Source organism: Erinaceus europaeus, chromosome 22 (genome assembly GCF_950295315.1).
Source record: "Erinaceus europaeus chromosome 22, mEriEur2.1, whole genome shotgun sequence".
In the NCBI taxonomy this organism is placed as follows: domain Eukaryota; kingdom Metazoa; phylum Chordata; class Mammalia; order Eulipotyphla; family Erinaceidae; genus Erinaceus; species Erinaceus europaeus.
Window position 1 is genome coordinate 2,260,921 of NC_080183.1, and position 12,454 is coordinate 2,273,374.

Below are 12,454 nucleotides of genomic sequence, written 5' to 3' on the forward strand. Positions count from 1 at the left end.
GACCTGCCTCCGTGTTCAGCCCAGCGAGCTGCCGGCTTTGTGTGTGGCAGTACCAGCAACACAGCCGGGTCTCCCGCTCACGGTCTGCTTGACTTCTCGGTTAGAGTTCCTTCCCCTGTGGGCATCAGACTAGACAGACTGTCATTTGCTGTTGCTGATTCTGCTTAGCATTACCCCTGCAGCTCTCATGCTTTCTTTTCCCCCCTTTTTTTGTAATTAGCTATCTTAGTTGGCTCTTAAATTTTAATAGCCAATTGAAGCGGTGTTGCCGCCAAGTTCCATATCTAAATGGCATTCAGTCCATTAACAAAGTTGGTTAAAAGGCTATTAAGCAGAAAGCCAGTCGGTGGCGGTTCGCACTTCATCTCTCCTGCAGGAGCGATGCCAGCACCCCCGGCCCCCCAGTTCTGTAAGGAACTTGCTCTTCTGAACGGAGTCGGCTCCCCGCTCCCCGTAAGCGGCTTCAGCCTCCCGGTGGCATCAGGCACGTTGGCAGAATATGCAGGACAGTTGTCCACTCGAATTGGTCGCTGCCCACAGTACACTGCGTGTGAGTGTCAGTGTGTGTGTTAGTGACAGGGTGTGCATGTGTGACAGTGTGTGGTGTGTGTGACAGTGACTAAATTTATGTGTGTGTGTAACTGAGTGTGTGTGTGTGTGTGTAACTGTGAGTGTGTGTGACTGAGTCTGAGTGTATGTGACTGAGTGTGTGTGTAACTGAGTGTGAGTGGAGGGGGTGTTGCTGTTTGGCTGGAGGTGATGGAAGGGAGAAGAAAGAGTATTTAATATTCTGACTTCACATTGACGGTTTTGAAAAGTGAATAATTGAAATGATGTTTTTCTCCATTTCAGCTGATCAGAATTATTAGCAAAACCATCTGAGGCACCTTCTGGTAGGACTGTAGTCTTGCTGGGCTTCGTTTGTAAAGTATTCTGCCAGACATTAAAAAAAAAAAAATCTTGTAGAGGAGCCAGCACCCAGGCTCCCAGCTCTGGTGGCCTAATTGACAGGCCCTATTGTAGTCACGTGCAGAGGCAGGAGACTCCCCCCCCCCCCAAACACACACACGCACAGACCCCTCCTGTCTCCACCGGAGGTCGAGTGTCCTCACTCCAGAGTGGGACAGTGAGGTCTGCCCCCCCCCCACCCCCCGCCTTGCCACAGGACTCTCTCAGTTCCGGGAGAAATCAGGCAGGCTAGGGGTACGCTCAGCTGGGGTTTCATCGTGGATCATTCAAACCCCGGAAATGGCCTGGCGGGAAATGGTGCCTCCGGCCTGCCGGGTGTCCTGTTTTGCAGCTCATCTCTCTGCGTTAGAAGTGCACTGATACAAAGAAAGAAGAAGGCACATCTCCAGACGGCTTTCACCCCCCTTCCCAGGGCTTTCCAGCGCAGGTGGGCCCGAGCTCTCCCTCCCTCCCCTCCTGCTTGGCCTCTGTCTCACCAGACTCTCAGCTGCAGTCAGGCCACCAAGCCGCCTTTCTTCCCCCTGCGCTTCTGCTTCCCATCCTTTAGCCGGGGCTCAGAGGACCGTGGGCTGGTGTCTGGGCAAGGGGAAGGCTCTTCCCTGCTTGAACCCAAGACCAGAGGGCTGGAGCCCTCGCTGCTCCCTGCCCCCTGCCCGAGGCTGATGGGAAGCTGTGAGAGGCCTTTTGCCCAGTGCTGGGTCCTGTGTGGTCAGAGTAATCTGCTCAGAAGGTGCATACAGCTAACTGGCCTCTGATGGAAACAAAACTGGCTTTGGACACTGGCTCGCACGTGTGCGCCCCCCCCCCCCCCCCCAGTCCTGTTTAGCTCAGGCTTGTGATGGTGCTGGGGATTGAACCTGAGTCCTTGACACCTCAGGCAGGAAAATCTTTGGTGTCACCACTGTCACTGTGATCTCTCTCCAGCCCCTGGGTCGCAAATTCTTCAGAGTCTTGCCAGGACTTAGATGGCCTCTCACCAGGCAGGGTATGCGACCTGCCATGTGCCCAGGTGTTAGCCCTGGCACCACATGGGAGTGCCATGACACCAGAGGAAGCTCCAACACACCTCTTCTCTGCTTGCTTTGCCAGCAGTGAGGAGGAATACAGGGAGAAGCTTCACTGTAGCAAGGGTCTAGAGACAGCAGAAACAGACACAGCCTCATCAGCTGGGGTTGTATGGTGACAGGCGGAGCAGTGGCTGCGGCAGCAGGTGAATCCTTGGGAGGGCGCCTCGTGTGCTAGGAGCAGGTCAGTCCCACCTGTGGGTCCTCCCGCCTGGCTGCCCATATCGCTGCGGTTAAAGATGTGTGGTTCTGGGCATGATGCTCCCCTCTTGCGGAGTTAGGTCTAGGGCCATGGCTGGGGAGCCGACTTGTCTGCAGCCGCCAAGACCTGGAGAACACAGCACGACACGACACTCCCCTCCCCTGCCTCTGTCCCCTCAGCCACCACAACTCACTCTCTGTTAGCAAAGCCAAGAAGCCCAACCCCCAAATAAACGGGCCCATGGCAGGACACAAGCTCTCACCTCGCCAGTTTCACAGAGTCCGAGAGACGGGGACTCAGTAGAGGCCGGAGGTCAGGTCTTAGGGCCTTGCGGCTGGCGGAAGCCTTGTCCCATCCTGCACGCTTGGAGTCCGGAGGGGGCCGCCCTGTGCCTGGGTAGCACAGCCCCTGCCGGACCTGGAAGATGGTGGCATTAAAGGCCAGGAAGTCACAGGAACATTGCCTTCTTATTTCTTGAGTGCAGGCACTGTTCCATGACTCCTAGGCCAGTTTTTTTTTTAAATCTTACTTTATTTTATTTTATTTATTACTGGATAGAGACAAATTGAGAGGGAAGGAGGAGGGAGAGAGGGAGAGAGACAGAGAGACACCTGCAGTCCTACTTCACCACTTGTGAAGCTTTCCCCCTGCAGGTGGGGACCAGAGGCTTGAACCTGGGTCTTTGGGCACTGTAATGTGTGCGCTCAACCAGGTGCACCACCGCCCAGCCCCACCAGTTTTTTTTTTCACCTCTCTTTGCTGTGGTACCCCAGGTGATGCTGGGCCTCAAACCTGGATCCCTGCCAGGTGAGCTGTCCCCAGGGCCCAGCCTGCACCCTCAGGGGGACCTCATGGGTGGGCAGGCGGTCGAGTGACACCCAGGTCCCATCACACAGCCAGCACACAGGGCATCCTCCCAGGCCTCTCTCGCTCTCACTGACTTCTAGAAAATTCCTCACAGCTAGGCCCCCAGCCCGCTTCCGATAATCAGCAAGGACCTCTCCAGAGGAGACCAGTCCCCTCCCTGCTCTGCAGCCTGGGCGGGCAGGGACTACCCGGCCTTTCTGGGACCCCGAGTCTGCCCCACGATGAACCGCAAGCTGCCTCCCCGTCTTACAGGCAGGGGTCCGAGGACTTAGGGTCCCGCCCTTGGCTCCTCGGGGCCCTGGGCCACACAGGCGAGAGCCAGTCAGCACCAGCACAGCTCCAGAGGCAGGCGGAGGGGAGCCGGGGCCTGGGCACTAAAGCCCACCTTCCAGAAGCCTGTTGTCACGCGGCTCTTTCCTTTGTGTTTCTTACTTTGTAACGAGGGAATGTTTTGTGAGACAGACCGTCGCTGTCATCTCTAGGGGTAACGTTTCCCCCCACACGTGTGTCTCCTGGCCTCTGCCCTCGGGACTGCGCCCCCAGACTTTCCCCTCCCCTACCTCCCCCTCAGCCAGCGGCCTCAGCTCCACCGGCAGGACACAGCGTGAGGGACTGTTGACGTGTGGCTTGGCTTCTCCCTTTGTGTGTAAAGCCTACGGGTGGGGACCCTTGTCTTGGGGAGCATGGGGAGTCAAAGCATTTTCCAGTCCTGTTTGCATTTCACACCAGGTGGGAGGACACCCCAAGGAAGCCAGGCTTCTGGGAGACCCCCCTCTCCAGTCACAAGCACCAGCTAGAGGTCCTGAGTGCACTGTCTCTGGCTTCTCCACCCTGAGAGCTCCTGCTCATTCTCTGAGCCCGGCTTCAACTTCCACCGACCCCGGTCTGGCCTGGGTACCCACGTGCTCACTCAGAGACAGATCTCTTCAAGACGACATGTCTCCATGTCTCTCGGGGGGCTGGGGCCTCACTGCCCACCGTGATACCCTCACACTAGGCACCTAGCAGGTAAGAGACACTCCACGAGCAATTTCTTTGATCATGAAGTTACTTTCACAGAAGAGTTGCATCACCTGAGTCGTGGAGAAGCCCCCACGTTTGCTGAGTGGGGTGGCATGTGCGTGCGTGTGTGTGTGTGTGTGTGTGTGTGTGTGTGAGACACACAGACTTGGGAGGCGGGAGCACAGTGGAGGAAATGCGGTCTCCGTCTTCACCTGTCCTGCCCCACAACGTGCCTGAAATAGACAGGCGTCAACAAGGCTTAATCCATTCCAATAACCTGCTATGCGTGTGCTCCCGGCGCCAAATGGCTGGAAATTATACCTTTCGAATCTTCATAATGCAAATCCAGGGAAAAAAGGCAGTGATTAGTCACATTACTTAAGTATGAAATGAACACAAAAGGTTCACACACACATGATGTTTCCGCGCTCCTGTTCAGGCTTTTGTCTTTTCAGGCGTGGCGGGGGCAGAGGGGGTTCTGGCATTGTCTCAGCAACCCTCAGGTCTGGGCTGGGGGACTGCGGGTCTCCGGGGGACGTGCCCCACCCCACCGTAGGGCTCCCTGGGTAGTGGTGCTCCCTATTCCTCCTCTCCCTCCCGGTCAGGAGACGACTCAGCCGTGGCGGGTGGCGTTCCGGGAGGTGAGTGTTCTTTGGCGATGGTGTCTCCTGCCTGCAGTCTGTTCCCTGCACGGTCCCTCGCTCCATGCCTCCAGCCCCGAAGTGTCCCCCGACCCCCGGACCCTGCACGGCCTGGCCTGGCCTTTGTCCCCAATCCTCTGTGCCCCTCCCCTATCAGTTGCTGTCTGTCCTATCAAACAAAATAGGAGAAAGTGGCCACTGGGAGCTGTGGATTCCTAGTGCTGGCACCAAGCCCCACAATAGCACTAGTGGCAGTTAGAAGAAGACAAAGCACTGGGAGAGGGCGGTGGTGGTGCACCTGTATTACCACGCACAAGGACCAGGGTTCGAGCCTTTGGTCTCCACCTGCAGGGAGAAAGCTTCCCAACAGTGGAGCAGTACTGCAAGTGTCTCCGTGTCCCTCTCCTCTCTCTCCCTCCCTCTCAATTTCTCTTTGTTCTGTCAAATACAGTTAAAAAACATAAATGCTCTGTAAAACAAGTTACAGACTCTGTGTGTGGATGGAAAACACTGCTGGACATACAGCAAAGACAGAAAGGGCGTTTCCCATTGGGTGGCGACTGGGCGTGAAGGATGCGGAGGCCTTCCTGCCGACGGGGCGAGCAGAGTGCAGGTGGTGATGTGGGCAACACTGGCATGGGGGCTCGCCTCCTCAGGGCACCTTCTGGGGGAGGCGGCTCTGGGCTTCTCCTCTGCATAGCCTGGGAGATGTTTTCCACGTATTTACAAGGCAGAGCAATTATGTGTGATTATCCCATAATGCAAACACATTATGAATCCCTCCTACGGAAACGGGCTGAACCCTAAGAGAGGGGTTTTGTGTGATCGAGATTTGGAGCAGGTGCGAGGAAGATAAAGGTACCTCTGATGGAGGTGAGGGCACGGCAAGGAGGCCGCAGAGTGGGCGAGCACGCCTGGGCGGGGAGGGAGAACCTCCCACAGCCTGGGGGTGGGGGTCAGGTGGGAGGAACCGTCCCCTGGTCAGAGAGGCCGGCAGTTGGCTGGAGAGCAGGGGTGCTGTCTTGGGGAGGCGTGTAGCCCTGGGACACAGCAGCCCTGTAAGTCAGCACGTGTGAGAGAAAGAAGGCTAACCCCGCTGTGCTCGGAAACCAGGGAACCAGGAGCTCCCGAGGGGCAGGACAGGAATAGGCTGGGCTGTCTCCCTCTGAGTGACAGCTGGAGCTGAGGACAGGCACTCCAGGGGGCCGGGAGAGCCTGCCATGCAAGAGACCCCGGGTTCGAGCCCCAGCACCTCATGGAACCATCCTGGGCAGCATGAGAGAGAAGAAGCAGCGGCTGTGATGTCTCCCGTCCGTCTGGGCGAAGGAGAGCGTGGGCCAGGGCGCGCCTGGTAGAGAGAGCAGGCTGCCATGCTCGAGGACCTGGGTGCTCTTGAGAAAGTCCTGAGGGTCTTAAGTGGATGGGGGTTCCTTTTTGAGAAGTCTTTTTTTTTTTTTTTTCCTGGCATGGATGGAATGAATTAAGAGCCTCAGCAGAATGCTACCACAGAACAGCCACCTGGATGATCTTTTTATTTTCTTTTTCAAAAACATTTTTATTGGGAGTCGGGCGGTGGCGGTGGCGCAGCGGGTTAAGTGCACGTGGTGCACAGCGCAAGGACCTGCATAAGGACCCTGGGTCGAGCCCCCGGCTCCCCACCTGCAGGGGAGTCGCTTCACAGGTGGTGAAGCAGGTCTGCAGGTGTCTGTCTGTCTCTCTCCCTCTCGGTCTTCCCCTCCTCTCTCCATTTCTCTCTGTCCTATCCAACAATGACAACATCAAGAACAACAATAATAGCTACAACAGTAAAACAACAAGGGCAACAAAAGGGAAAAGAAAAAGAGTGAGTGAGCCACAACCAGGAGACCCGCCCCAGACCTCCTCACCGCAGTGTGGTCCCCTCTTCCCTCCCTTTGCTGCGGGGATGGGAGAGCCTGAGGGTGCTTCTTGAGTGCTCTGGGTTGGAGAGAACTCAACTGGAGCCGATCTAGGCTGCTGCGTGGGAGAGGGATCAGGAACTCGTGCCCCAACACCGCAGGAGATACACTCTGGAACTCTCGGAGCTGGAAAGCAATTCCAAGTATGTTTACTCAGAAAAGCAGCTGTATACATACTCACCAAGTAGGGTGGAAACAGGATGTGACGTAGAGAGGGTGGAGCAAAAAGAGACTGGTGAAAATCGGTGTGACAAGGAGAGGGGGCAGAGCAAAAAGAGTATGAACCAGCGGGATTAAACCAATGCCCTGGAGGCAGGGTGGTGCTTAGTTAACAGTAGTTATGTAAATAGAATACAGTGTTAATTGGGGGAGATTAAACCAATGAAACAGAAGGGGTTTTAGAAGCAGAATTACAAGCATACCAACACCTTGCTTGCACGCTTGGGCTGCCCCCTACTAGTGGGGGTAGGGGGAGGTCTGTGGGCTCAGGCACAAGGGGGTCCCTAGCCACAGCACCCTGGCAGGGCCAGCACCCAGGAGACACCTGCTGAGGAAGCTGGTGGGGGAGGCAAGGAGAGGGGAGGTGGGGTCACACTGAGCACTGACTGCTCTGGAAACCTTGGGACTCATCACCACGTTTTTTTTTTTTTTTGGTGGGGGAGCAGTTGGTGTCTTGTCCCCAGTGTGCAGGGAGGGCAGAGGCTCTGGGGCATTGAGTGGTGTGCCCAGGAAGGCCTGGACACAGAACTGGAGGGAGCCTGAGCTTGTCGCCCCTGCCTCTGCAATGCCCGGGTGCGACAGAACATGGAAGGATGGACTTGAGTCAGGCCCGCTGAGAAACTGTAGACTTGGGAGCACAAAGGGGCTGGAAAGACCATTCCTGGAGGCCTCTTGCAAGGGCAGAATGAAAACTGGAGCTTCTCAGCCTCCACCTTGCCTTGGCCAGTTCCGACCAGGTCACATCAGTGAGCCATCTGTGCCCCAGGGGACCTCCGAGGGCAGATCTGAACTGTGACACCAGGTCTGCCCTGCTCTCCCCTGAGAAACAGTAACAGCTTCCCGCAAATGGCCAGCCTGTCATCTGTCCTTGAGAGGCAGGGAAGGGACAGTGGCTTCAACAGTAGAGCACAGGACTCAAGTCTGGAGCCCAGCAGCCTAGCGCACCACCACACGCAGAGCAGTGCTCTGGCCCCTAGCTGTCTCCAAAAAATAAATACATAAGGGGGCCAGGTGGTGGTTCACCTGGTGGAGTGCACGTCACAGTGTGCTCACACAGTTCAGTCCCCACCAAGAGTCAGGAATTGCTGACAGAAGCGACAGTCACCATCATCATCCACTCTCCAGTGCTGTCCTGACCTAGCTACCTTCCCCTTCCTCCCTCCCTCCCTCCCTCCCTCTCTTTCTCGCTCTCTCTCCCTCCCTCCCTCCCTCCCTCCCTTCCTTTCTTTCTTTCACCACCAGGATTATCACTGAATTCACTGCTCCACTCCTGGTGGCCATTCTTTCCATTTTTCCCTTTCTATTTTATTGGACAGGACAGAGAGAAACAGAGAAGAGAAGACAGAGGCTCCTGCAGACCTGCTTCACTACTCATCAAGTGTCCTCCATGCAGATTGGATGTGGGGTCTTGAACGGACGGTCCCATCCGTCCGTCCGTCCATCCATCCATCCATCCATCCTTCCTTCCTTCCTACCTTCCATCCATCCATCCTTCCATCCATCCATCCATCCATCCATCCATCCATCCATCCATCCTTCCATCATCCATCCTTCCATCCATCCATCCATCCATCCATCCATCCATCCATCTACCCTTCCATCCTTCCATCCTTCCATCCATCCATTCATCCATCCATCCATCCATCCATCCTTCCATCCATCCTTCCATCCTTCCATCCTTCCATCCATCCATCCATCCTTCCATCCATCCATCCATCCAGCCTTCCTTCCTTCCATCCATCCTTCCTTCCTTCCTTCCTTCCTTCCTTCCTTCCTTCCATCCATCCAACCTTCCTTCCTTCCTTCCTTCCATCCATCCTTCCGTCCGTCCGTCCATCCATCCATCCATCCATCCATCCATCCATCCGTCCATCCATCCATCCTTGCTCATTGGGACAGACAATCACAGAGATTCCACACAGGGAATTAAAGATAACAAAGTGAGACAAAACAATGAGGGGCTTCTGTTCTTAATGTTTCTTTTTTCTGTGACAACAGCCCTTAGCCATTTACTCTCTCTAGCAGTTTGCATTTTTCTTGGGGGTAAAAACAAAGTCACTCGCACTGGGTCACCAATACAGAAATCCACCCTTTCTCAGCACTCTTGTGACCAGCCTGCACAAGGACTCCTCTGTGCGTCACACTGTCTCTTTCTAGAGCCCACTGGAAAGACATTTGCACCAACACAGGTGGGGATGCAAGGATGGGAGAGGATGGACAGGTGGATGGGTTGACCTTGACGTGACTTGAAGTCAAGGAGGAAGGAGATAACAGAACCCAGTCAGGATGGTCTCAAGTCCCAAAGACAGTTCCAATTTTAAGCCCTTCAAAAAAAAAAAAAAATCACAAAGATTTGGATTCCTTTAAAAACAGGCACACACAAAACCAGGAGAGGTTCTTATCCACATTGTTCATTTAGAAACCCGTTTATTATTTATTTATTGTCATGATGGCAGCCCCCACGGGGAAGCTGGGTGTCCTAATGAGAAGTTGGGGCGCCGGGCATGCTCCCAGCATTATGCCCCGAGCCTGGCCGTCCCGAGGTGCCCTGCCGTGTATCTGCCTCATTACGGACACTGCCTTGTCATGTGTTCTTCCTCACTTAGTGACAATTTGTCACTGTCACCCTTGACATGTCACTTCCCAGCAGATGGATTTGACGCTGGTGCCGAGGTTGGCACGTGGATGAGAAGCCGCCGTGATCTGAGCTGAAGTAGCGAGGTCGAGAGCAGCTAATCCCACTCTGACACAGTTCCAGTGCTGACACACACGCACGAAGGAGAAGAAGGGAAAAGTCCCGGCATGAAAGAGAGGCTATTTATCGTCCTTTTTTTGAAAGTTTTTATTCATTCTTTTCCTTCTCCCCTTCTTGTTCGTGGAATCTGAGGATTCCATTATTCTTGGGGATAATGCCTTTATTTTCTTTTTTTCTCTGAAGGATTAAGTCTTGTGTTTTAATAACATACATTTTCAATTAAGTGCACTGAGATCCACGGATATGACTATTACTTAAACTCTAAGTGATGGTTGCATGTAAAAATTAGGCAGCACTGAGCTTTAGATAAATCACACTCAAATTAGCTCTTATTATAAATGGGATGGAAAATGGAGTTTTTTCAGCTCTGGCTGGCCAAAGAGCCCGCATTTGTCTGTACTTCATTTGTTTAAGTCTGTTTCCAGCCAGATTGACATCCATACGGCCCGACATTAATTGAGAGCTGTGTAGCAGCGGCCTCCGGTTTCAGAAATGCCAAGCAGAGTGAGCCTTGATGGCTTGAATTAGAACTACTCCATCCCTCCTTCCTATTCTGGAAAACAGTATTGTTTATGGGGCGGTCGCACGCGCCGTCACGAGGTGGTAGAAATCGGAATAAAATGCAGTTAAACAGACCATATGCAGGAGAGGCTGGGCTTTCAAGGAAATTTTTTTTTCTTTTAAAGAGATGCTGGTGGTTTTTTTTTTTTTTTTTTTTTTTTTTTTCCCTCTCTCCATGGGGAGAGGTTCTTGGTCTTCCAGGAACTGCTGTCTAGTTTTTGGTGAGAGAAGCCGGGAGACAGGTATCGCTGCCCTTTGTCGCTTTCCTCCTGGCTGTCCTGCCTTTCAAGGGCAGGAAGGACACTAAGGGAGGATGGTCCCCATCCTTGTCCTGGAGGGAGGGGCACCCTCGTACGTGCCAGTAATACTAGGCAGTGTGTGTTGTAGCTCTCTTGTGGAAGCCAGTGCCCAGCTTGCTGCCGGCTGTGAGCAGGGAAGGGGTCCTCCAGGGCCCCCATGGGCAGGCTTCATGGAGAGGCAGGGCCAGGTCATGGTGACTGGGTGGGCAGGGCAGAAAGCAGGGGACCTGGACGAGACCTGTGTCCGGTGACAACTCCCCTTGCCCCAGAGCAGTGTAGCCCAGTGCTCATACGTGACGGAGGCCCTGGGCTGTGTAGGGAGCTGGGGTGCAGGGGAAGGGGTGCAAGGAAACAGATGAGTTCAGGCACTTTGGAGGCCTGGGGTGCCCATCAGAGCAGCGTTTCCAGGGTCCCCGGGAATCCGAGCACAGCTGGCTGATGAGCAGCGCTGGTGCAGGAGTAGGTGGGACTCAGCGCAGGGAGTACTCCGCCCTGCAGCCCAGGCTCCTGTCTGTGCTCCACTGAGCTGAGCTGAGCTGAGCTGAGCACTGGTAGGACTCCAGGGCAGTGGGCTCGAGTCACACTGAAAAATCACATCCTGCACTTATTCATCTATCAGCCATATTCCATCCATCCATTCATCTGTCTGTCTGTCTGTCCGTCTGTCCGTCCGTCTGTCTGTCTGTCATCACCAAAGTTCTGTGTCCTCATCCTCCCACCTCTCAGAGACTCCCCCCCCCCCCCAGAGTCCTCACAGTCCTAGAGACAGCTTGGGACCTCCTCCTCCTCCACTTGCTCTTCCCCTTCTGTTTTCTTCCTCTCCCCTCCCTTCTTTGCAAGTTCATGCATTTCACCTCCTCGCTGACTTCACTCGGCATAATCACCTCCAGCTCACCCGTTTTCTGGGAGGACTCGACACCATCTTTTTAAATGGCAGAGTCCGATTCTGTGGAGTTTGCCTCACAGCTCCTTTCTCCAGTCATCTGCCGATGGACACTTAGGCCGCTCCCACTCCTCAGCGACTGAATAAAGCAGCTGTGAACACAGGAGCGTGTATGACACAGAATTCAAAGTCTTCGAATTAGTGTCTGCGTGTCCCTTGGGCGAATGCCTAGGGGTGGGATTGCCGGGCCGTGAGGCTTGTCTGGGGACTACTGCAGGCTCCCTTTCGGTCTGCACACACCTGTTCTCCTGGAGCGTACCGGCTGCTCTAGCTTCCCTGCCGGAGCCCGGCCCGGGCAACTTGCGGCAGGCAGGTAGCATCTTGGGGACGGAACCTGATCTCAGCTGCTGTTCAGCTGGTGGCCAGGCTGGTCTTTTCCAGGGAGGAGGCCGATTACAGGACCTGAGCTGGGGATGGCTGGGGCTTTACAGGAGACGGTCGGGCGAGTCTCCAGAGACAAGACTCATTAGTGGGACAGTATGTTTCAGTTAGTGGCGGGGGTGTGGGGAGTGTCCCCCATGGGCCTCTGTGCTCTAGCTGCTGCCTCTAGCCCCAGAGTCTCACCTCAGAGTCGGCCCTCATCACGCCCACTGCCGGATCGGAGTCTGACCGTTCAGAGGAGGCGAGAAAGGCCTGTGAGATGGCTGAGCTGAGGATGCCGGCTTTTCTGGGTACACGACCTCGGCTCCAGCCTAGGCACAGCGCTGGGAGAAGCTCGGAGCTGTAGTGTCTCTCCTCTCTCTGTCTCTCTGTGTGGGAAAGTCTGCCCGGGGTGGCCAAGCCCCAGAGGTGACACAGACAGCTTAGAATAGTACACAGTAAATGAAAAAGCAAGTGACTGTCACCAGTTTCTTCTCTCCAGGAGGAAGATGTGGTGACAGCAGTTGCTTCTGTGTTCCTCTTGACACTCCAGCATGTCCCCCAAAGCACCTGGGGACACCCAGAAGCTGCATGGGTCCCCGGCTGTGTGGAGGAGGTGCCCTTTTCCTGTTGAT